At 46.3% G+C, this 21,229-nt stretch overlaps 13 non-coding genes across 13 annotated transcripts; all 13 read left to right on the forward strand.

Annotated features, from left to right (window-relative positions):
• The first annotated feature begins 1,006 nt into the window (after nt 1-1,006).
• Nucleotides 1,007-1,197, forward strand: LOC142264820 (U2 spliceosomal RNA). The gene has a single exon (XR_012731252.1). It is a non-coding gene; the product is annotated as a U2 spliceosomal RNA (small nuclear RNA).
• A 1,387-nt stretch (nt 1,198-2,584) lies between these two features.
• LOC142264823 (U2 spliceosomal RNA) lies at nt 2,585-2,775 on the forward strand. Its single transcript, XR_012731254.1, has one exon. It is a non-coding gene; the product is annotated as a U2 spliceosomal RNA (small nuclear RNA).
• A 1,387-nt stretch (nt 2,776-4,162) lies between these two features.
• Nucleotides 4,163-4,353, forward strand: LOC142264824 (U2 spliceosomal RNA). Its single transcript, XR_012731255.1, has one exon. It is a non-coding gene; the product is annotated as a U2 spliceosomal RNA (small nuclear RNA).
• Nucleotides 4,354-5,740: 1,387 nt separating this feature from the next.
• Nucleotides 5,741-5,931, forward strand: LOC142264825 (U2 spliceosomal RNA). The gene has a single exon (XR_012731256.1). It is a non-coding gene; the product is annotated as a U2 spliceosomal RNA (small nuclear RNA).
• Nucleotides 5,932-7,318: 1,387 nt separating this feature from the next.
• Nucleotides 7,319-7,509, forward strand: LOC142264826 (U2 spliceosomal RNA). Its single transcript, XR_012731257.1, has one exon. It is a non-coding gene; the product is annotated as a U2 spliceosomal RNA (small nuclear RNA).
• Nucleotides 7,510-8,896: 1,387 nt separating this feature from the next.
• On the forward strand, nt 8,897-9,087 carry LOC142264827 (U2 spliceosomal RNA). The gene has a single exon (XR_012731258.1). It is a non-coding gene; the product is annotated as a U2 spliceosomal RNA (small nuclear RNA).
• Nucleotides 9,088-10,474: 1,387 nt separating this feature from the next.
• LOC142264828 (U2 spliceosomal RNA) lies at nt 10,475-10,665 on the forward strand. The gene has a single exon (XR_012731259.1). It is a non-coding gene; the product is annotated as a U2 spliceosomal RNA (small nuclear RNA).
• A 1,387-nt stretch (nt 10,666-12,052) lies between these two features.
• Nucleotides 12,053-12,243, forward strand: LOC142264829 (U2 spliceosomal RNA). Its single transcript, XR_012731260.1, has one exon. It is a non-coding gene; the product is annotated as a U2 spliceosomal RNA (small nuclear RNA).
• A 1,387-nt stretch (nt 12,244-13,630) lies between these two features.
• LOC142264830 (U2 spliceosomal RNA) lies at nt 13,631-13,821 on the forward strand. Its single transcript, XR_012731261.1, has one exon. It is a non-coding gene; the product is annotated as a U2 spliceosomal RNA (small nuclear RNA).
• A 1,387-nt stretch (nt 13,822-15,208) lies between these two features.
• Nucleotides 15,209-15,399, forward strand: LOC142264831 (U2 spliceosomal RNA). The gene has a single exon (XR_012731262.1). It is a non-coding gene; the product is annotated as a U2 spliceosomal RNA (small nuclear RNA).
• A 1,387-nt stretch (nt 15,400-16,786) lies between these two features.
• Nucleotides 16,787-16,977, forward strand: LOC142264832 (U2 spliceosomal RNA). Its single transcript, XR_012731263.1, has one exon. It is a non-coding gene; the product is annotated as a U2 spliceosomal RNA (small nuclear RNA).
• Nucleotides 16,978-18,364: 1,387 nt separating this feature from the next.
• Nucleotides 18,365-18,555, forward strand: LOC142264835 (U2 spliceosomal RNA). The gene has a single exon (XR_012731265.1). It is a non-coding gene; the product is annotated as a U2 spliceosomal RNA (small nuclear RNA).
• Nucleotides 18,556-19,942: 1,387 nt separating this feature from the next.
• LOC142264836 (U2 spliceosomal RNA) lies at nt 19,943-20,133 on the forward strand. The gene has a single exon (XR_012731266.1). It is a non-coding gene; the product is annotated as a U2 spliceosomal RNA (small nuclear RNA).
• The last annotated feature ends 1,096 nt before the right edge of the window (nt 20,134-21,229 follow it).

The raw sequence follows: 21,229 nt of genomic DNA on the forward strand, positions 1-21,229 counted from the left end.
CCTGTTTATTCCTATCATGCATTGGTTTTTGGGGTTTTCTTTGAGTAATGATGATCTCTTTAGTAGTCTGTTGGCGCCCTCTCCTGGAGGAATAGTTTGCTTGCTCTTGGACATTCTAAAAGAGAGGTCATGATAGACATTGAGCTTCTGAGCTCAATTGGGGACAGTCATGGGTGATGAATGTTTGCAACCTACTGCGAAGCCTCATACCGCAATATAAGGAACGTCAAATACTAAGAAAGGGCGGCCTATGAAAGAATTACTACTTTCAATAAGTACACTTAAACGGCTAATTGGGAATAGAAAAACTGTAAAAAGCCCTCTGAGAAAGCCCCCCTCTAACCTTTGATAGTAAGCTTTTCTGTAGTCTGCCTGTTGATGTATTTTCCGTTTGAACTGTGCACAACATGAAGAGACGGAACACTGGCGGCTTGTCACAATGCCCCCCGATGACATCACAATAGCGCTGCTGCCTAGAAAACAAGCTGCGCAGAAGAAGTTGTTCTTTGGGTGGGAGGGTGGGCTAGTGGAAGGAGGGGGCAATCTCTTTTTTTCCCGGGTGGTAGGGGGATGACAGGAGAAGGGAAGCGGGTGGTGAGAAAGGTACAGAGGGCAGGGTTTGGGGGCTGGGAAGGAAAGGGAAAAGATTAGGGTTTGGGGATGATGAAAGGGCTTTCTACGGGTAAGGATGGCAAAGGGTGGCAGTGACGGAAAGTCAGGCAACCTGTCCTGTCCGTCTTTTTGTATCGTGAATTGGAAAGACTGCAAGGGGGAGGGGAGTTGCTTGCGCCCTAAAGGAGGAGTTATTCAGATTCATTGCAGTGGGCGGCGGCTGCAAAACGCACCATTCTTCTTGTTTTGGCTCTGCAAAGCAGCCTTTTCAAGGGTTGGCTTGGGTGACAAAATGTCTTGTGTAGGCGTGGGTTTGTCTCCCTCTCGCTCTCTCTCCCTAAGATGTGTCCGGCATAGGCCAGGGTGCCACTCGAGGCCCAAACCAATTCTGGTTATCGCTTCTCGGCCTTTTGGCTAAGATCAAGTGTAGTATCTGTTCTTATCAGTTTAATATCTGATACGTCCCCTATCTGGGGACCATATATTAAATGGATTTTTAGAACAGGGAGATGGAAAAAGAGCTTGCTCTGTCCACTCCACGCATTGACCTGGTATTGCAGTACCTCCAGGAACGGTGCACCCCTTCTTAACCCAGTTTCCAAAAGCAGAACTCAATTCACCTGATTCATATTAGCCCGATTTAATGAATTGGAAGAAAGCATACGTCTTCATATGCACCTCAATTTGGCCCATTCACTTTTCACACTTCCTCCTTTTGTTTTTTATCTTTCACACTTTTGACTTTCTTTATTCATCCAAATAGCAAACTCATCACCACTCAACCTGACCAACTCGGCTATGTCCCCGTGCTGCAGTTCTCTGTCTTATCTAGATCATTTGCAATTGAATGGAATAGATCCCTTTTGGACAAAGTGGATTCACCTGCTGCTGCAGTGACCACAGGTGTGATAACATCTAGAATTGGCATCTGGTGCGATCTCTCCGCTTCCACTCCAAAGAAAGTTACCTGTTTATTCCTATCATGCATTGGTTTTTGGGGTTTTCTTTGAGTAATGATGATCTCTTTAGTAGTCTGTTGGCGCCCTCTCCTGGAGGAATAGTTTGCTTGCTCTTGGACATTCTAAAAGAGAGGTCATGATAGACATTGAGCTTCTGAGCTCAATTGGGGACAGTCATGGGTGATGAATGTTTGCAACCTACTGCGAAGCCTCATACCGCAATATAAGGAACGTCAAATACTAAGAAAGGGCGGCCTATGAAAGAATTACTACTTTCAATAAGTACACTTAAACGGCTAATTGGGAATAGAAAAACTGTAAAAAGCCCTCTGAGAAAGCCCCCCTCTAACCTTTGATAGTAAGCTTTTCTGTAGTCTGCCTGTTGATGTATTTTCCGTTTGAACTGTGCACAACATGAAGAGACGGAACACTGGCGGCTTGTCACAATGCCCCCCGATGACATCACAATAGCGCTGCTGCCTAGAAAACAAGCTGCGCAGAAGAAGTTGTTCTTTGGGTGGGAGGGTGGGCTAGTGGAAGGAGGGGGCAATCTCTTTTTTTCCCGGGTGGTAGGGGGATGACAGGAGAAGGGAAGCGGGTGGTGAGAAAGGTACAGAGGGCAGGGTTTGGGGGCTGGGAAGGAAAGGGAAAAGATTAGGGTTTGGGGATGATGAAAGGGCTTTCTACGGGTAAGGATGGCAAAGGGTGGCAGTGACGGAAAGTCAGGCAACCTGTCCTGTCCGTCTTTTTGTATCGTGAATTGGAAAGACTGCAAGGGGGAGGGGAGTTGCTTGCGCCCTAAAGGAGGAGTTATTCAGATTCATTGCAGTGGGCGGCGGCTGCAAAACGCACCATTCTTCTTGTTTTGGCTCTGCAAAGCAGCCTTTTCAAGGGTTGGCTTGGGTGACAAAATGTCTTGTGTAGGCGTGGGTTTGTCTCCCTCTCGCTCTCTCTCCCTAAGATGTGTCCGGCATAGGCCAGGGTGCCACTCGAGGCCCAAACCAATTCTGGTTATCGCTTCTCGGCCTTTTGGCTAAGATCAAGTGTAGTATCTGTTCTTATCAGTTTAATATCTGATACGTCCCCTATCTGGGGACCATATATTAAATGGATTTTTAGAACAGGGAGATGGAAAAAGAGCTTGCTCTGTCCACTCCACGCATTGACCTGGTATTGCAGTACCTCCAGGAACGGTGCACCCCTTCTTAACCCAGTTTCCAAAAGCAGAACTCAATTCACCTGATTCATATTAGCCCGATTTAATGAATTGGAAGAAAGCATACGTCTTCATATGCACCTCAATTTGGCCCATTCACTTTTCACACTTCCTCCTTTTGTTTTTTATCTTTCACACTTTTGACTTTCTTTATTCATCCAAATAGCAAACTCATCACCACTCAACCTGACCAACTCGGCTATGTCCCCGTGCTGCAGTTCTCTGTCTTATCTAGATCATTTGCAATTGAATGGAATAGATCCCTTTTGGACAAAGTGGATTCACCTGCTGCTGCAGTGACCACAGGTGTGATAACATCTAGAATTGGCATCTGGTGCGATCTCTCCGCTTCCACTCCAAAGAAAGTTACCTGTTTATTCCTATCATGCATTGGTTTTTTTTGGGGTTTTCTTTGAGTAATGATGATCTCTTTAGTAGTCTGTTGGCGCCCTCTCCTGGAGGAATAGTTTGCTTGCTCTTGGACATTCTAAAAGAGAGGTCATGATAGACATTGAGCTTCTGAGCTCAATTGGGGACAGTCATGGGTGATGAATGTCAACCTACTGCGAAGCCTCATACCGCAATATAAGGAACGTCAAATACTAAGAAAGGGCGGCCTATGAAAGAATTACTACTTTCAATAAGTACACTTAAACGGCTAATTGGGAATAGAAAAACTGTAAAAAGCCCTCTGAGAAAGCCCCCCTCTAACCTTTGATAGTAAGCTTTTCTGTAGTCTGCCTGTTGATGTATTTTCCGTTTGAACTGTGCACAACATGAAGAGACGGAACACTGGCGGCTTGTCACAATGCCCCCCGATGACATCACAATAGCGCTGCTGCCTAGAAAACAAGCTGCGCAGAAGAAGTTGTTCTTTGGGTGGGAGGGTGGGCTAGTGGAAGGAGGGGGCAATCTCTTTTTTTCCCGGGTGGTAGGGGGATGACAGGAGAAGGGAAGCGGGTGGTGAGAAAGGTACAGAGGGCAGGGTTTGGGGGCTGGGAAGGAAAGGGAAAAGATTAGGGTTTGGGGATGATGAAAGGGCTTTCTACGGGTAAGGATGGCAAAGGGTGGCAGTGACGGAAAGTCAGGCAACCTGTCCTGTCCGTCTTTTTGTATCGTGAATTGGAAAGACTGCAAGGGGGAGGGGAGTTGCTTGCGCCCTAAAGGAGGAGTTATTCAGATTCATTGCAGTGGGCGGCGGCTGCAAAACGCACCATTCTTCTTGTTTTGGCTCTGCAAAGCAGCCTTTTCAAGGGTTGGCTTGGGTGACAAAATGTCTTGTGTAGGCGTGGGTTTGTCTCCCTCTCGCTCTCTCTCCCTAAGATGTGTCCGGCATAGGCCAGGGTGCCACTCGAGGCCCAAACCAATTCTGGTTATCGCTTCTCGGCCTTTTGGCTAAGATCAAGTGTAGTATCTGTTCTTATCAGTTTAATATCTGATACGTCCCCTATCTGGGGACCATATATTAAATGGATTTTTAGAACAGGGAGATGGAAAAAGAGCTTGCTCTGTCCACTCCACGCATTGACCTGGTATTGCAGTACCTCCAGGAACGGTGCACCCCTTCTTAACCCAGTTTCCAAAAGCAGAACTCAATTCACCTGATTCATATTAGCCCGATTTAATGAATTGGAAGAAAGCATACGTCTTCATATGCACCTCAATTTGGCCCATTCACTTTTCACACTTCCTCCTTTTGTTTTTTATCTTTCACACTTTTGACTTTCTTTATTCATCCAAATAGCAAACTCATCACCACTCAACCTGACCAACTCGGCTATGTCCCCGTGCTGCAGTTCTCTGTCTTATCTAGATCATTTGCAATTGAATGGAATAGATCCCTTTTGGACAAAGTGGATTCACCTGCTGCTGCAGTGACCACAGGTGTGATAACATCTAGAATTGGCATCTGGTGCGATCTCTCCGCTTCCACTCCAAAGAAAGTTACCTGTTTATTCCTATCATGCATTGGTTTTTGGGGTTTTCTTTGAGTAATGATGATCTCTTTAGTAGTCTGTTGGCGCCCTCTCCTGGAGGAATAGTTTGCTTGCTCTTGGACATTCTAAAAGAGAGGTCATGATAGACATTGAGCTTCTGAGCTCAATTGGGGACAGTCATGGGTGATGAATGTTTGCAACCTACTGCGAAGCCTCATACCGCAATATAAGGAACGTCAAATACTAAGAAAGGGCGGCCTATGAAAGAATTACTACTTTCAATAAGTACACTTAAACGGCTAATTGGGAATAGAAAAACTGTAAAAAGCCCTCTGAGAAAGCCCCCCTCTAACCTTTGATAGTAAGCTTTTCTGTAGTCTGCCTGTTGATGTATTTTCCGTTTGAACTGTGCACAACATGAAGAGACGGAACACTGGCGGCTTGTCACAATGCCCCCCGATGACATCACAATAGCGCTGCTGCCTAGAAAACAAGCTGCGCAGAAGAAGTTGTTCTTTGGGTGGGAGGGTGGGCTAGTGGAAGGAGGGGGCAATCTCTTTTTTTCCCGGGTGGTAGGGGGATGACAGGAGAAGGGAAGCGGGTGGTGAGAAAGGTACAGAGGGCAGGGTTTGGGGGCTGGGAAGGAAAGGGAAAAGATTAGGGTTTGGGGATGATGAAAGGGCTTTCTACGGGTAAGGATGGCAAAGGGTGGCAGTGACGGAAAGTCAGGCAACCTGTCCTGTCCGTCTTTTTGTATCGTGAATTGGAAAGACTGCAAGGGGGAGGGGAGTTGCTTGCGCCCTAAAGGAGGAGTTATTCAGATTCATTGCAGTGGGCGGCGGCTGCAAAACGCACCATTCTTCTTGTTTTGGCTCTGCAAAGCAGCCTTTTCAAGGGTTGGCTTGGGTGACAAAATGTCTTGTGTAGGCGTGGGTTTGTCTCCCTCTCGCTCTCTCTCCCTAAGATGTGTCCGGCATAGGCCAGGGTGCCACTCGAGGCCCAAACCAATTCTGGTTATCGCTTCTCGGCCTTTTGGCTAAGATCAAGTGTAGTATCTGTTCTTATCAGTTTAATATCTGATACGTCCCCTATCTGGGGACCATATATTAAATGGATTTTTAGAACAGGGAGATGGAAAAAGAGCTTGCTCTGTCCACTCCACGCATTGACCTGGTATTGCAGTACCTCCAGGAACGGTGCACCCCTTCTTAACCCAGTTTCCAAAAGCAGAACTCAATTCACCTGATTCATATTAGCCCGATTTAATGAATTGGAAGAAAGCATACGTCTTCATATGCACCTCAATTTGGCCCATTCACTTTTCACACTTCCTCCTTTTGTTTTTTATCTTTCACACTTTTGACTTTCTTTATTCATCCAAATAGCAAACTCATCACCACTCAACCTGACCAACTCGGCTATGTCCCCGTGCTGCAGTTCTCTGTCTTATCTAGATCATTTGCAATTGAATGGAATAGATCCCTTTTGGACAAAGTGGATTCACCTGCTGCTGCAGTGACCACAGGTGTGATAACATCTAGAATTGGCATCTGGTGCGATCTCTCCGCTTCCACTCCAAAGAAAGTTACCTGTTTATTCCTATCATGCATTGGTTTTTGGGGTTTTCTTTGAGTAATGATGATCTCTTTAGTAGTCTGTTGGCGCCCTCTCCTGGAGGAATAGTTTGCTTGCTCTTGGACATTCTAAAAGAGAGGTCATGATAGACATTGAGCTTCTGAGCTCAATTGGGGACAGTCATGGGTGATGAATGTTTGCAACCTACTGCGAAGCCTCATACCGCAATATAAGGAACGTCAAATACTAAGAAAGGGCGGCCTATGAAAGAATTACTACTTTCAATAAGTACACTTAAACGGCTAATTGGGAATAGAAAAACTGTAAAAAGCCCTCTGAGAAAGCCCCCCTCTAACCTTTGATAGTAAGCTTTTCTGTAGTCTGCCTGTTGATGTATTTTCCGTTTGAACTGTGCACAACATGAAGAGACGGAACACTGGCGGCTTGTCACAATGCCCCCCGATGACATCACAATAGCGCTGCTGCCTAGAAAACAAGCTGCGCAGAAGAAGTTGTTCTTTGGGTGGGAGGGTGGGCTAGTGGAAGGAGGGGGCAATCTCTTTTGTTCCCGGGTGGTAGGGGGATGACAGGAGAAGGGAAGCGGGTGGTGAGAAAGGTACAGAGGGCAGGGTTTGGGGGCTGGGAAGGAAAGGGAAAAGATTAGGGTTTGGGGATGATGAAAGGGCTTTCTACGGGTAAGGATGGCAAAGGGTGGCAGTGACGGAAAGTCAGGCAACCTGTCCTGTCCGTCTTTTTGTATCGTGAATTGGAAAGACTGCAAGGGGGAGGGGAGTTGCTTGCGCCCTAAAGGAGGAGTTATTCAGATTCATTGCAGTGGGCGGCGGCTGCAAAACGCACCATTCTTCTTGTTTTGGCTCTGCAAAGCAGCCTTTTCAAGGGTTGGCTTGGGTGACAAAATGTCTTGTGTAGGCGTGGGTTTGTCTCCCTCTCGCTCTCTCTCCCTAAGATGTGTCCGGCATAGGCCAGGGTGCCACTCGAGGCCCAAACCAATTCTGGTTATCGCTTCTCGGCCTTTTGGCTAAGATCAAGTGTAGTATCTGTTCTTATCAGTTTAATATCTGATACGTCCCCTATCTGGGGACCATATATTAAATGGATTTTTAGAACAGGGAGATGGAAAAAGAGCTTGCTCTGTCCACTCCACGCATTGACCTGGTATTGCAGTACCTCCAGGAACGGTGCACCCCTTCTTAACCCAGTTTCCAAAAGCAGAACTCAATTCACCTGATTCATATTAGCCCGATTTAATGAATTGGAAGAAAGCATACGTCTTCATATGCACCTCAATTTGGCCCATTCACTTTTCACACTTCCTCCTTTTGTTTTTTATCTTTCACACTTTTGACTTTCTTTATTCATCCAAATAGCAAACTCATCACCACTCAACCTGACCAACTCGGCTATGTCCCCGTGCTGCAGTTCTCTGTCTTATCTAGATCATTTGCAATTGAATGGAATAGATCCCTTTTGGACAAAGTGGATTCACCTGCTGCTGCAGTGACCACAGGTGTGATAACATCTAGAATTGGCATCTGGTGCGATCTCTCCGCTTCCACTCCAAAGAAAGTTACCTGTTTATTCCTATCATGCATTGGTTTTTGGGGTTTTCTTTGAGTAATGATGATCTCTTTAGTAGTCTGTTGGCGCCCTCTCCTGGAGGAATAGTTTGCTTGCTCTTGGACATTCTAAAAGAGAGGTCATGATAGACATTGAGCTTCTGAGCTCAATTGGGGACAGTCATGGGTGATGAATGTTTGCAACCTACTGCGAAGCCTCATACCGCAATATAAGGAACGTCAAATACTAAGAAAGGGCGGCCTATGAAAGAATTACTACTTTCAATAAGTACACTTAAACGGCTAATTGGGAATAGAAAAACTGTAAAAAGCCCTCTGAGAAAGCCCCCCTCTAACCTTTGATAGTAAGCTTTTCTGTAGTCTGCCTGTTGATGTATTTTCCGTTTGAACTGTGCACAACATGAAGAGACGGAACACTGGCGGCTTGTCACAATGCCCCCCGATGACATCACAATAGCGCTGCTGCCTAGAAAACAAGCTGCGCAGAAGAAGTTGTTCTTTGGGTGGGAGGGTGGGCTAGTGGAAGGAGGGGGCAATCTCTTTTTTTCCCGGGTGGTAGGGGGATGACAGGAGAAGGGAAGCGGGTGGTGAGAAAGGTACAGAGGGCAGGGTTTGGGGGCTGGGAAGGAAAGGGAAAAGATTAGGGTTTGGGGATGATGAAAGGGCTTTCTACGGGTAAGGATGGCAAAGGGTGGCAGTGACGGAAAGTCAGGCAACCTGTCCTGTCCGTCTTTTTGTATCGTGAATTGGAAAGACTGCAAGGGGGAGGGGAGTTGCTTGCGCCCTAAAGGAGGAGTTATTCAGATTCATTGCAGTGGGCGGCGGCTGCAAAACGCACCATTCTTCTTGTTTTGGCTCTGCAAAGCAGCCTTTTCAAGGGTTGGCTTGGGTGACAAAATGTCTTGTGTAGGCGTGGGTTTGTCTCCCTCTCGCTCTCTCTCCCTAAGATGTGTCCGGCATAGGCCAGGGTGCCACTCGAGGCCCAAACCAATTCTGGTTATCGCTTCTCGGCCTTTTGGCTAAGATCAAGTGTAGTATCTGTTCTTATCAGTTTAATATCTGATACGTCCCCTATCTGGGGACCATATATTAAATGGATTTTTAGAACAGGGAGATGGAAAAAGAGCTTGCTCTGTCCACTCCACGCATTGACCTGGTATTGCAGTACCTCCAGGAACGGTGCACCCCTTCTTAACCCAGTTTCCAAAAGCAGAACTCAATTCACCTGATTCATATTAGCCCGATTTAATGAATTGGAAGAAAGCATACGTCTTCATATGCACCTCAATTTGGCCCATTCACTTTTCACACTTCTTCCTTTTGTTTTTTATCTTTCACACTTTTGACTTTCTTTATTCATCCAAATAGCAAACTCATCACCACTCAACCTGACCAACTCGGCTATGTCCCCGTGCTGCAGTTCTCTGTCTTATCTAGATCATTTGCAATTGAATGGAATAGATCCCTTTTGGACAAAGTGGATTCACCTGCTGCTGCAGTGACCACAGGTGTGATAACATCTAGAATTGGCATCTGGTGCGATCTCTCCGCTTCCACTCCAAAGAAAGTTACCTGTTTATTCCTATCATGCATTGGTTTTTGGGGTTTTCTTTGAGTAATGATGATCTCTTTAGTAGTCTGTTGGCGCCCTCTCCTGGAGGAATAGTTTGCTTGCTCTTGGACATTCTAAAAGAGAGGTCATGATAGACATTGAGCTTCTGAGCTCAATTGGGGACAGTCATGGGTGATGAATGTTTGCAACCTACTGCGAAGCCTCATACCGCAATATAAGGAACGTCAAATACTAAGAAAGGGCGGCCTATGAAAGAATTACTACTTTCAATAAGTACACTTAAACGGCTAATTGGGAATAGAAAAACTGTAAAAAGCCCTCTGAGAAAGCCCCCCTCTAACCTTTGATAGTAAGCTTTTCTGTAGTCTGCCTGTTGATGTATTTTCCGTTTGAACTGTGCACAACATGAAGAGACGGAACACTGGCGGCTTGTCACAATGCCCCCCGATGACATCACAATAGCGCTGCTGCCTAGAAAACAAGCTGCGCAGAAGAAGTTGTTCTTTGGGTGGGAGGGTGGGCTAGTGGAAGGAGGGGGCAATCTCTTTTTTTCCCGGGTGGTAGGGGGATGACAGGAGAAGGGAAGCGGGTGGTGAGAAAGGTACAGAGGGCAGGGTTTGGGGGCTGGGAAGGAAAGGGAAAAGATTAGGGTTTGGGGATGATGAAAGGGCTTTCTACGGGTAAGGATGGCAAAGGGTGGCAGTGACGGAAAGTCAGGCAACCTGTCCTGTCCGTCTTTTTGTATCGTGAATTGGAAAGACTGCAAGGGGGAGGGGAGTTGCTTGCGCCCTAAAGGAGGAGTTATTCAGATTCATTGCAGTGGGCGGCGGCTGCAAAACGCACCATTCTTCTTGTTTTGGCTCTGCAAAGCAGCCTTTTCAAGGGTTGGCTTGGGTGACAAAATGTCTTGTGTAGGCGTGGGTTTGTCTCCCTCTCGCTCTCTCTCCCTAAGATGTGTCCGGCATAGGCCAGGGTGCCACTCGAGGCCCAAACCAATTCTGGTTATCGCTTCTCGGCCTTTTGGCTAAGATCAAGTGTAGTATCTGTTCTTATCAGTTTAATATCTGATACGTCCCCTATCTGGGGACCATATATTAAATGGATTTTTAGAACAGGGAGATGGAAAAAGAGCTTGCTCTGTCCACTCCACGCATTGACCTGGTATTGCAGTACCTCCAGGAACGGTGCACCCCTTCTTAACCCAGTTTCCAAAAGCAGAACTCAATTCACCTGATTCATATTAGCCCGATTTAATGAATTGGAAGAAAGCATACGTCTTCATATGCACCTCAATTTGGCCCATTCACTTTTCACACTTCCTCCTTTTGTTTTTTATCTTTCACACTTTTGACTTTCTTTATTCATCCAAATAGCAAACTCATCACCACTCAACCTGACCAACTCGGCTATGTCCCCGTGCTGCAGTTCTCTGTCTTATCTAGATCATTTGCAATTGAATGGAATAGATCCCTTTTGGACAAAGTGGATTCACCTGCTGCTGCAGTGACCACAGGTGTGATAACATCTAGAATTGGCATCTGGTGCGATCTCTCCGCTTCCACTCCAAAGAAAGTTACCTGTTTATTCCTATCATGCATTGGTTTTTGGGGTTTTCTTTGAGTAATGATGATCTCTTTAGTAGTCTGTTGGCGCCCTCTCCTGGAGGAATAGTTTGCTTGCTCTTGGACATTCTAAAAGAGAGGTCATGATAGACATTGAGCTTCTGAGCTCAATTGGGGACAGTCATGGGTGATGAATGTTTGCAACCTACTGCGAAGCCTCATACCGCAATATAAGGAACGTCAAATACTAAGAAAGGGCGGCCTATGAAAGAATTACTACTTTCAATAAGTACACTTAAACGGCTAATTGGGAATAGAAAAACTGTAAAAAGCCCTCTGAGAAAGCCCCCCTCTAACCTTTGATAGTAAGCTTTTCTGTAGTCTGCCTGTTGATGTATTTTCCGTTTGAACTGTGCACAACATGAAGAGACGGAACACTGGCGGCTTGTCACAATGCCCCCCGATGACATCACAATAGCGCTGCTGCCTAGAAAACAAGCTGCGCAGAAGAAGTTGTTCTTTGGGTGGGAGGGTGGGCTAGTGGAAGGAGGGGGCAATCTCTTTTTTTCCCGGGTGGTAGGGGGATGACAGGAGAAGGGAAGCGGGTGGTGAGAAAGGTACAGAGGGCAGGGTTTGGGGGCTGGGAAGGAAAGGGAAAAGATTAGGGTTTGGGGATGATGAAAGGGCTTTCTACGGGTAAGGATGGCAAAGGGTGGCAGTGACGGAAAGTCAGGCAACCTGTCCTGTCCGTCTTTTTGTATCGTGAATTGGAAAGACTGCAAGGGGGAGGGGAGTTGCTTGCGCCCTAAAGGAGGAGTTATTCAGATTCATTGCAGTGGGCGGCGGCTGCAAAACGCACCATTCTTCTTGTTTTGGCTCTGCAAAGCAGCCTTTTCAAGGGTTGGCTTGGGTGACAAAATGTCTTGTGTAGGCGTGGGTTTGTCTCCCTCTCGCTCTCTCTCCCTAAGATGTGTCCGGCATAGGCCAGGGTGCCACTCGAGGCCCAAACCAATTCTGGTTATCGCTTCTCGGCCTTTTGGCTAAGATCAAGTGTAGTATCTGTTCTTATCAGTTTAATATCTGATACGTCCCCTATCTGGGGACCATATATTAAATGGATTTTTAGAACAGGGAGATGGAAAAAGAGCTTGCTCTGTCCACTCCACGCATTGACCTGGTATTGCAGTACCTCCAGGAACGGTGCACCCCTTCTTAACCCAGTTTCCAAAAGCAGAACTCAATTCACCTGATTCATATTAGCCCGATTTAATGAATTGGAAGAAAGCATACGTCTTCATATGCACCTCAATTTGGCCCATTCACTTTTCACACTTCCTCCTTTTGTTTTTTATCTTTCACACTTTTGACTTTCTTTATTCATCCAAATAGCAAACTCATCACCACTCAACCTGACCAACTCGGCTATGTCCCCGTGCTGCAGTTCTCTGTCTTATCTAGATCATTTGCAATTGAATGGAATAGATCCCTTTTGGACAAAGTGGATTCACCTGCTGCTGCAGTGACCACAGGTGTGATAACATCTAGAATTGGCATCTGGTGCGATCTCTCCGCTTCCACTCCAAAGAAAGTTACCTGTTTATTCCTATCATGCATTGGTTTTTGGGGTTTTCTTTGAGTAATGATGATCTCTTTAGTAGTCTGTTGGCGCCCTCTCCTGGAGGAATAGTTTGCTTGCTCTTGGACATTCTAAAAGAGAGGTCATGATAGACATTGAGCTTCTGAGCTCAATTGGGGACAGTCATGGGTGATGAATGTTTGCAACCTACTGCGAAGCCTCATACCGCAATATAAGGAACGTCAAATACTAAGAAAGGGCGGCCTATGAAAGAATTACTACTTTCAATAAGTACACTTAAACGGCTAATTGGGAATAGAAAAACTGTAAAAAGCCCTCTGAGAAAGCCCCCCTCTAACCTTTGATAGTAAGCTTTTCTGTAGTCTGCCTGTTGATGTATTTTCCGTTTGAACTGTGCACAACATGAAGAGACGGAACACTGGCGGCTTGTCACAATGCCCCCCGATGACATCACAATAGCGCTGCTGCCTAGAAAACAAGCTGCGCAGAAGAAGTTGTTCTTTGGGTGGGAGGGTGGGCTAGTGGAAGGAGGGGGCAATCTCTTTTTTTCCCGGGTGGTAGGGGGATGACAGGAGAAGGGAAGCGGGTGGTGAGAAAGGTACAGAGGGCAGGGTTTGGGGGCTGGGAAGGAAAGGGAAAAGATTAGGGTTTGGGGATGATGAAAGGGCTTTCTACGGGTAAGGATGGCAAAGGGTGGCAGTGACGGAAAGTCAGGCAACCTGTCCTGTCCGTCTTTTTGTATCGTGAATTGGAAAGACTGCAAGGGGGAGGGGAGTTGCTTGCGCCCTAAAGGAGGAGTTATTCAGATTCATTGCAGTGGGCGGCGGCTGCAAAACGCACCATTCTTCTTGTTTTGGCTCTGCAAAGCAGCCTTTTCAAGGGTTGGCTTGGGTGACAAAATGTCTTGTGTAGGCGTGGGTTTGTCTCCCTCTCGCTCTCTCTCCCTAAGATGTGTCCGGCATAGGCCAGGGTGCCACTCGAGGCCCAAACCAATTCTGGTTATCGCTTCTCGGCCTTTTGGCTAAGATCAAGTGTAGTATCTGTTCTTATCAGTTTAATATCTGATACGTCCCCTATCTGGGGACCATATATTAAATGGATTTTTAGAACAGGGAGATGGAAAAAGAGCTTGCTCTGTCCACTCCACGCATTGACCTGGTATTGCAGTACCTCCAGGAACGGTGCACCCCTTCTTAACCCAGTTTCCAAAAGCAGAACTCAATTCACCTGATTCATATTAGCCCGATTTAATGAATTGGAAGAAAGCATACGTCTTCATATGCACCTCAATTTGGCCCATTCACTTTTCACACTTCCTCCTTTTGTTTTTTATCTTTCACACTTTTGACTTTCTTTATTCATCCAAATAGCAAACTCATCACCACTCAACCTGACCAACTCGGCTATGTCCCCGTGCTGCAGTTCTCTGTCTTATCTAGATCATTTGCAATTGAATGGAATAGATCCCTTTTGGACAAAGTGGATTCACCTGCTGCTGCAGTGACCACAGGTGTGATAACATCTAGAATTGGCATCTGGTGCGATCTCTCCGCTTCCACTCCAAAGAAAGTTACCTGTTTATTCCTATCATGCATTGGTTTTTGGGGTTTTCTTTGAGTAATGATGATCTCTTTAGTAGTCTGTTGGCGCCCTCTCCTGGAGGAATAGTTTGCTTGCTCTTGGACATTCTAAAAGAGAGGTCATGATAGACATTGAGCTTCTGAGCTCAATTGGGGACAGTCATGGGTGATGAATGTTTGCAACCTACTGCGAAGCCTCATACCGCAATATAAGGAACGTCAAATACTAAGAAAGGGCGGCCTATGAAAGAATTACTACTTTCAATAAGTACACTTAAACGGCTAATTGGGAATAGAAAAACTGTAAAAAGCCCTCTGAGAAAGCCCCCCTCTAACCTTTGATAGTAAGCTTTTCTGTAGTCTGCCTGTTGATGTATTTTCCGTTTGAACTGTGCACAACATGAAGAGACGGAACACTGGCGGCTTGTCACAATGCCCCCCGATGACATCACAATAGCGCTGCTGCCTAGAAAACAAGCTGCGCAGAAGAAGTTGTTCTTTGGGTGGGAGGGTGGGCTAGTGGAAGGAGGGGGCAATCTCTTTTTTTCCCGGGTGGTAGGGGGATGACAGGAGAAGGGAAGCGGGTGGTGAGAAAGGTACAGAGGGCAGGGTTTGGGGGCTGGGAAGGAAAGGGAAAAGATTAGGGTTTGGGGATGATGAAAGGGCTTTCTACGGGTAAGGATGGCAAAGGGTGGCAGTGACGGAAAGTCAGGCAACCTGTCCTGTCCGTCTTTTTGTATCGTGAATTGGAAAGACTGCAAGGGGGAGGGGAGTTGCTTGCGCCCTAAAGGAGGAGTTATTCAGATTCATTGCAGTGGGCGGCGGCTGCAAAACGCACCATTCTTCTTGTTTTGGCTCTGCAAAGCAGCCTTTTCAAGGGTTGGCTTGGGTGACAAAATGTCTTGTGTAGGCGTGGGTTTGTCTCCCTCTCGCTCTCTCTCCCTAAGATGTGTCCGGCATAGGCCAGGGTGCCACTCGAGGCCCAAACCAATTCTGGTTATCGCTTCTCGGCCTTTTGGCTAAGATCAAGTGTAGTATCTGTTCTTATCAGTTTAATATCTGATACGTCCCCTATCTGGGGACCATATATTAAATGGATTTTTAGAACAGGGAGATGGAAAAAGAGCTTGCTCTGTCCACTCCACGCATTGACCTGGTATTGCAGTACCTCCAGGAACGGTGCACCCCTTCTTAACCCAGTTTCCAAAAGCAGAACTCAATTCACCTGATTCATATTAGCCCGATTTAATGAATTGGAAGAAAGCATACGTCTTCATATGCACCTCAATTTGGCCCATTCACTTTTCACACTTCCTCCTTTTGTTTTTTATCTTTCACACTTTTGACTTTCTTTATTCATCCAAATAGCAAACTCATCACCACTCAACCTGACCAACTCGGCTATGTCCCCGTGCTGCAGTTCTCTGTCTTATCTAGATCATTTGCAATTGAATGGAATAGATCCCTTTTGGACAAAGTGGATTCACCTGCTGCTGCAGTGACCACAGGTGTGATAACATCTAGAATTGGCATCTGGTGCGATCTCTCCGCTTCCACTCCAAAGAAAGTTACCTGTTTATTCCTATCATGCATTGGTTTTTGGGGTTTTCTTTGAGTAATGATGATCTCTTTAGTAGTCTGTTGGCGCCCTCTCCTGGAGGAATAGTTTGCTTGCTCTTGGACATTCTAAAAGAGAGGTCATGATAGACATTGAGCTTCTGAGCTCAATTGGGGACAGTCATGGGTGATGAATGTTTGCAACCTACTGCGAAGCCTCATACCGCAATATAAGGAACGTCAAATACTAAGAAAGGGCGGCCTATGAAAGAATTACTACTTTCAATAAGTACACTTAAACGGCTAATTGGGAATAGAAAAACTGTAAAAAGCCCTCTGAGAAAGCCCCCCTCTAACCTTTGATAGTAAGCTTTTCTGTAGTCTGCCTGTTGATGTATTTTCCGTTTGAACTGTGCACAACATGAAGAGACGGAACACTGGCGGCTTGTCACAATGCCCCCCGATGACATCACAATAGCGCTGCTGCCTAGAAAACAAGCTGCGCAGAAGAAGTTGTTCTTTGGGTGGGAGGGTGGGCTAGTGGAAGGAGGGGGCAATCTCTTTTTTTCCCGGGTGGTAGGGGGATGACAGGAGAAGGGAAGCGGGTGGTGAGAAAGGTACAGAGGGCAGGGTTTGGGGGCTGGGAAGGAAAGGGAAAAGATTAGGGTTTGGGGATGATGAAAGGGCTTTCTACGGGTAAGGATGGCAAAGGGTGGCAGTGACGGAAAGTCAGGCAACCTGTCCTGTCCGTCTTTTTGTATCGTGAATTGGAAAGACTGCAAGGGGGAGGGGAGTTGCTTGCGCCCTAAAGGAGGAGTTATTCAGATTCATTGCAGTGGGCGGCGGCTGCAAAACGCACCATTCTTCTTGTTTTGGCTCTGCAAAGCAGCCTTTTCAAGGGTTGGCTTGGGTGACAAAATGTCTTGTGTAGGCGTGGGTTTGTCTCCCTCTCGCTCTCTCTCCCTAAGATGTGTCCGGCATAGGCCAGGGTGCCACTCGAGGCCCAAACCAATTCTGGTTATCGCTTCTCGGCCTTTTGGCTAAGATCAAGTGTAGTATCTGTTCTTATCAGTTTAATATCTGATACGTCCCCTATCTGGGGACCATATATTAAATGGATTTTTAGAACAGGGAGATGGAAAAAGAGCTTGCTCTGTCCACTCCACGCATTGACCTGGTATTGCAGTACCTCCAGGAACGGTGCACCCCTTCTTAACCCAGTTTCCAAAAGCAGAACTCAATTCACCTGATTCATATTAGCCCGATTTAATGAATTGGAAGAAAGCATACGTCTTCATATGCACCTCAATTTGGCCCATTCACTTTTCACACTTCCTCCTTTTGTTTTTTATCTTTCACACTTTTGACTTTCTTTATTCATCCAAATAGCAAACTCATCACCACTCAACCTGACCAACTCGGCTATGTCCCCGTGCTGCAGTTCTCTGTCTTATCTAGATCATTTGCAATTGAATGGAATAGATCCCTTTTGGACAAAGTGGATTCACCTGCTGCTGCAGTGACCACAGGTGTGATAACATCTAGAATTGGCATCTGGTGCGATCTCTCCGCTTCCACTCCAAAGAAAGTTACCTGTTTATTCCTATCATGCATTGGTTTTTGGGGTTTTCTTTGAGTAATGATGATCTCTTTAGTAGTCTGTTGGCGCCCTCTCCTGGAGGAATAGTTTGCTTGCTCTTGGACATTCTAAAAGAGAGGTCATGATAGACATTGAGCTTCTGAGCTCAATTGGGGACAGTCATGGGTGATGAATGTTTGCAACCTACTGCGAAGCCTCATACCGCAATATAAGGAACGTCAAATACTAAGAAAGGGCGGCCTATGAAAGAATTACTACTTTCAATAAGTACACTTAAACGGCTAATTGGGAATAGAAAAACTGTAAAAAGCCCTCTGAGAAAGCCCCCCTCTAACCTTTGATAGTAAGCTTTTCTGTAGTCTGCCTGTTGATGTATTTTCCGTTTGAACTGTGCACAACATGAAGAGACGGAACACTGGCGGCTTGTCACAATGCCCCCCGATGACATCACAATAGCGCTGCTGCCTAGAAAACAAGCTGCGCAGAAGAAGTTGTTCTTTGGGTGGGAGGGTGGGCTAGTGGAAGGAGGGGGCAATCTCTTTTTTTCCCGGGTGGTAGGGGGATGACAGGAGAAGGGAAGCGGGTGGTGAGAAAGGTACAGAGGGCAGGGTTTGGGGGCTGGGAAGGAAAGGGAAAAGATTAGGGTTTGGGGATGATGAAAGGGCTTTCTACGGGTAAGGATGGCAAAGGGTGGCAGTGACGGAAAGTCAGGCAACCTGTCCTGTCCGTCTTTTTGTATCGTGAATTGGAAAGACTGCAAGGGGGAGGGGAGTTGCTTGCGCCCTAAAGGAGGAGTTATTCAGATTCATTGCAGTGGGCGGCGGCTGCAAAACGCACCATTCTTCTTGTTTTGGCTCTGCAAAGCAGCCTTTTCAAGGGTTGGCTTGGGTGACAAAATGTCTTGTGTAGGCGTGGGTTTGTCTCCCTCTCGCTCTCTCTCCCTAAGATGTGTCCGGCATAGGCCAGGGTGCCACTCGAGGCCCAAACCAATTCTGGTTATCGCTTCTCGGCCTTTTGGCTAAGATCAAGTGTAGTATCTGTTCTTATCAGTTTAATATCTGATACGTCCCCTATCTGGGGACCATATATTAAATGGATTTTTAGAACAGGGAGATGGAAAAAGAGCTTGCTCTGTCCACTCCACGCATTGACCTGGTATTGCAGTACCTCCAGGAACGGTGCACCCCTTCTTAACCCAGTTTCCAAAAGCAGAACTCAATTCACCTGATTCATATTAGCCCGATTTAATGAATTGGAAGAAAGCATACGTCTTCATATGCACCTCAATTTGGCCCATTCACTTTTCACACTTCCTCCTTTTGTTTTTTATCTTTCACACTTTTGACTTTCTTTATTCATCCAAATAGCAAACTCATCACCACTCAACCTGACCAACTCGGCTATGTCCCCGTGCTGCAGTTCTCTGTCTTATCTAGATCATTTGCAATTGAATGGAATAGATCCCTTTTGGACAAAGTGGATTCACCTGCTGCTGCAGTGACCACAGGTGTGATAACATCTAGAATTGGCATCTGGTGCGATCTCTCCGCTTCCACTCCAAAGAAAGTTACCTGTTTATTCCTATCATGCATTGGTTTTTGGGGTTTTCTTTGAGTAATGATGATCTCTTTAGTAGTCTGTTGGCGCCCTCTCCTGGAGGAATAGTTTGCTTGCTCTTGGACATTCTAAAAGAGAGGTCATGATAGACATTGAGCTTCTGAGCTCAATTGGGGACAGTCATGGGTGATGAATGTTTGCAACCTACTGCGAAGCCTCATACCGCAATATAAGGAACGTCAAATACTAAGAAAGGGCGGCCTATGAAAGAATTACTACTTTCAATAAGTACACTTAAACGGCTAATTGGGAATAGAAAAACTGTAAAAAGCCCTCTGAGAAAGCCCCCCTCTAACCTTTGATAGTAAGCTTTTCTGTAGTCTGCCTGTTGATGTATTTTCCGTTTGAACTGTGCACAACATGAAGAGACGGAACACTGGCGGCTTGTCACAATGCCCCCCGATGACATCACAATAGCGCTGCTGCCTAGAAAACAAGCTGCGCAGAAGAAGTTGTTCTTTGGGTGGGAGGGTGGGCTAGTGGAAGGAGGGGGCAATCTCTTTTTTTCCCGGGTGGTAGGGGGATGACAGGAGAAGGGAAGCGGGTGGTGAGAAAGGTACAGAGGGCAGGGTTTGGGGGCTGGGAAGGAAAGGGAAAAGATTAGGGTTTGGGGATGATGAAAGGGCTTTCTACGGGTAAGGATGGCAAAGGGTGGCAGTGACGGAAAGTCAGGCAACCTGTCCTGTCCGTCTTTTTGTATCGTGAATTGGAAAGACTGCAAGGGGGAGGGGAGTTGCTTGCGCCCTAAAGGAGGAGTTATTCAGATTCATTGCAGTGGGCGGCGGCTGCAAAACGCACCATTCTTCTTGTTTTGGCTCTGCAAAGCAGCCTTTTCAAGGGTTGGCTTGGGTGACAAAATGTCTTGTGTAGGCGTGGGTTTGTCTCCCTCTCGCTCTCTCTCCCTAAGATGTGTCCGGCATAGGCCAGGGTGCCACTCGAGGCCCAAACCAATTCTGGTTATCGCTTCTCGGCCTTTTGGCTAAGATCAAGTGTAGTATCTGTTCTTATCAGTTTAATATCTGATACGTCCCCTATCTGGGGACCATATATTAAATGGATTTTTAGAACAGGGAGATGGAAAAAGAGCTTGCTCTGTCCACTCCACGCATTGACCTGGTATTGCAGTACCTCCAGGAACGGTGCACCCCTTCTTAACCCAGTTTCCAAAAGCAGAACTCAATTCACCTGATTCATATTAGCCCGATTTAATGAATTGGAAGAAAGCATACGTCTTCATATGCACCTCAATTTGGCCCATTCACTTTTCACACTTCCTCCTTTTGTTTTTTATCTTTCACACTTTTGACTTTCTTTATTCATCCAAATAGCAAACTCATCACCACTCAACCTGACCAACTCGGCTATGTCCCCGTGCTGCAGTTCTCTGTCTTATCTAGATCATTTGCAATTGAATGGAATAGATCCCTTTTGGACAAAGTGGATTCACCTGCTGCTGCAGTGACCACAGGTGTGATAACATCTAGAATTGGCATCTGGTGCGATCTCTCCGCTTCCACTCCAAAGAAAGTTACCTGTTTATTCCTATCATGCATTGGTTTTTGGGGTTTTCTTTGAGTAATGATGATCTCTTTAGTAGTCTGTTGGCGCCCTCTCCTGGAGGAATAGTTTGCTTGCTCTTGGACATTCTAAAAGAGAGGTCATGATAGACATTGAGCTTCTGAGCTCAATTGGGGACAGTCATGGGTGATGAATGTTTGCAACCTACTGCGAAGCCTCATACCGCAATATAAGGAACGTCAAATACTAAGAAAGGGCGGCCTATGAAAGAATTACTACTTTCAATAAGTACACTTAAACGGCTAATTGGGAATAGAAAAACTGTAAAAAGCCCTCTGAGAAAGCCCCCCTCTAACCTTTGATAGTAAGCTTTTCTGTAGTCTGCCTGTTGATGTATTTTCCGTTTGAACTGTGCACAACATGAAGAGACGGAACACTGGCGGCTTGTCACAATGCCCCCCGATGACATCACAATAGCGCTGCTGCCTAGAAAACAAGCTGCGCAGAAGAAGTTGTTCTTTGGGTGGGAGGGTGGGCTAGTGGAAGGAGGGGGCAATCTCTTTTTTTCCCGGGTGGTAGGGGGATGACAGGAGAAGGGAAGCGGGGTGGTGAGAAAGGTACAGAGGGCAGGGTTTGGGGGCTGGGAAGGAAAGGGAAAAGATTAGGGTTTGGGGATGATGAAAGGGCTTTCTACGGGTAAGGATGGCAAAGGGTGGCAGTGACGGAAA

Source organism: Anomaloglossus baeobatrachus, unplaced genomic scaffold, assembly GCF_048569485.1.
Source record: "Anomaloglossus baeobatrachus isolate aAnoBae1 unplaced genomic scaffold, aAnoBae1.hap1 Scaffold_2712, whole genome shotgun sequence".
In the NCBI taxonomy this organism is placed as follows: Eukaryota; Metazoa; Chordata; class Amphibia; order Anura; family Aromobatidae; genus Anomaloglossus; species Anomaloglossus baeobatrachus.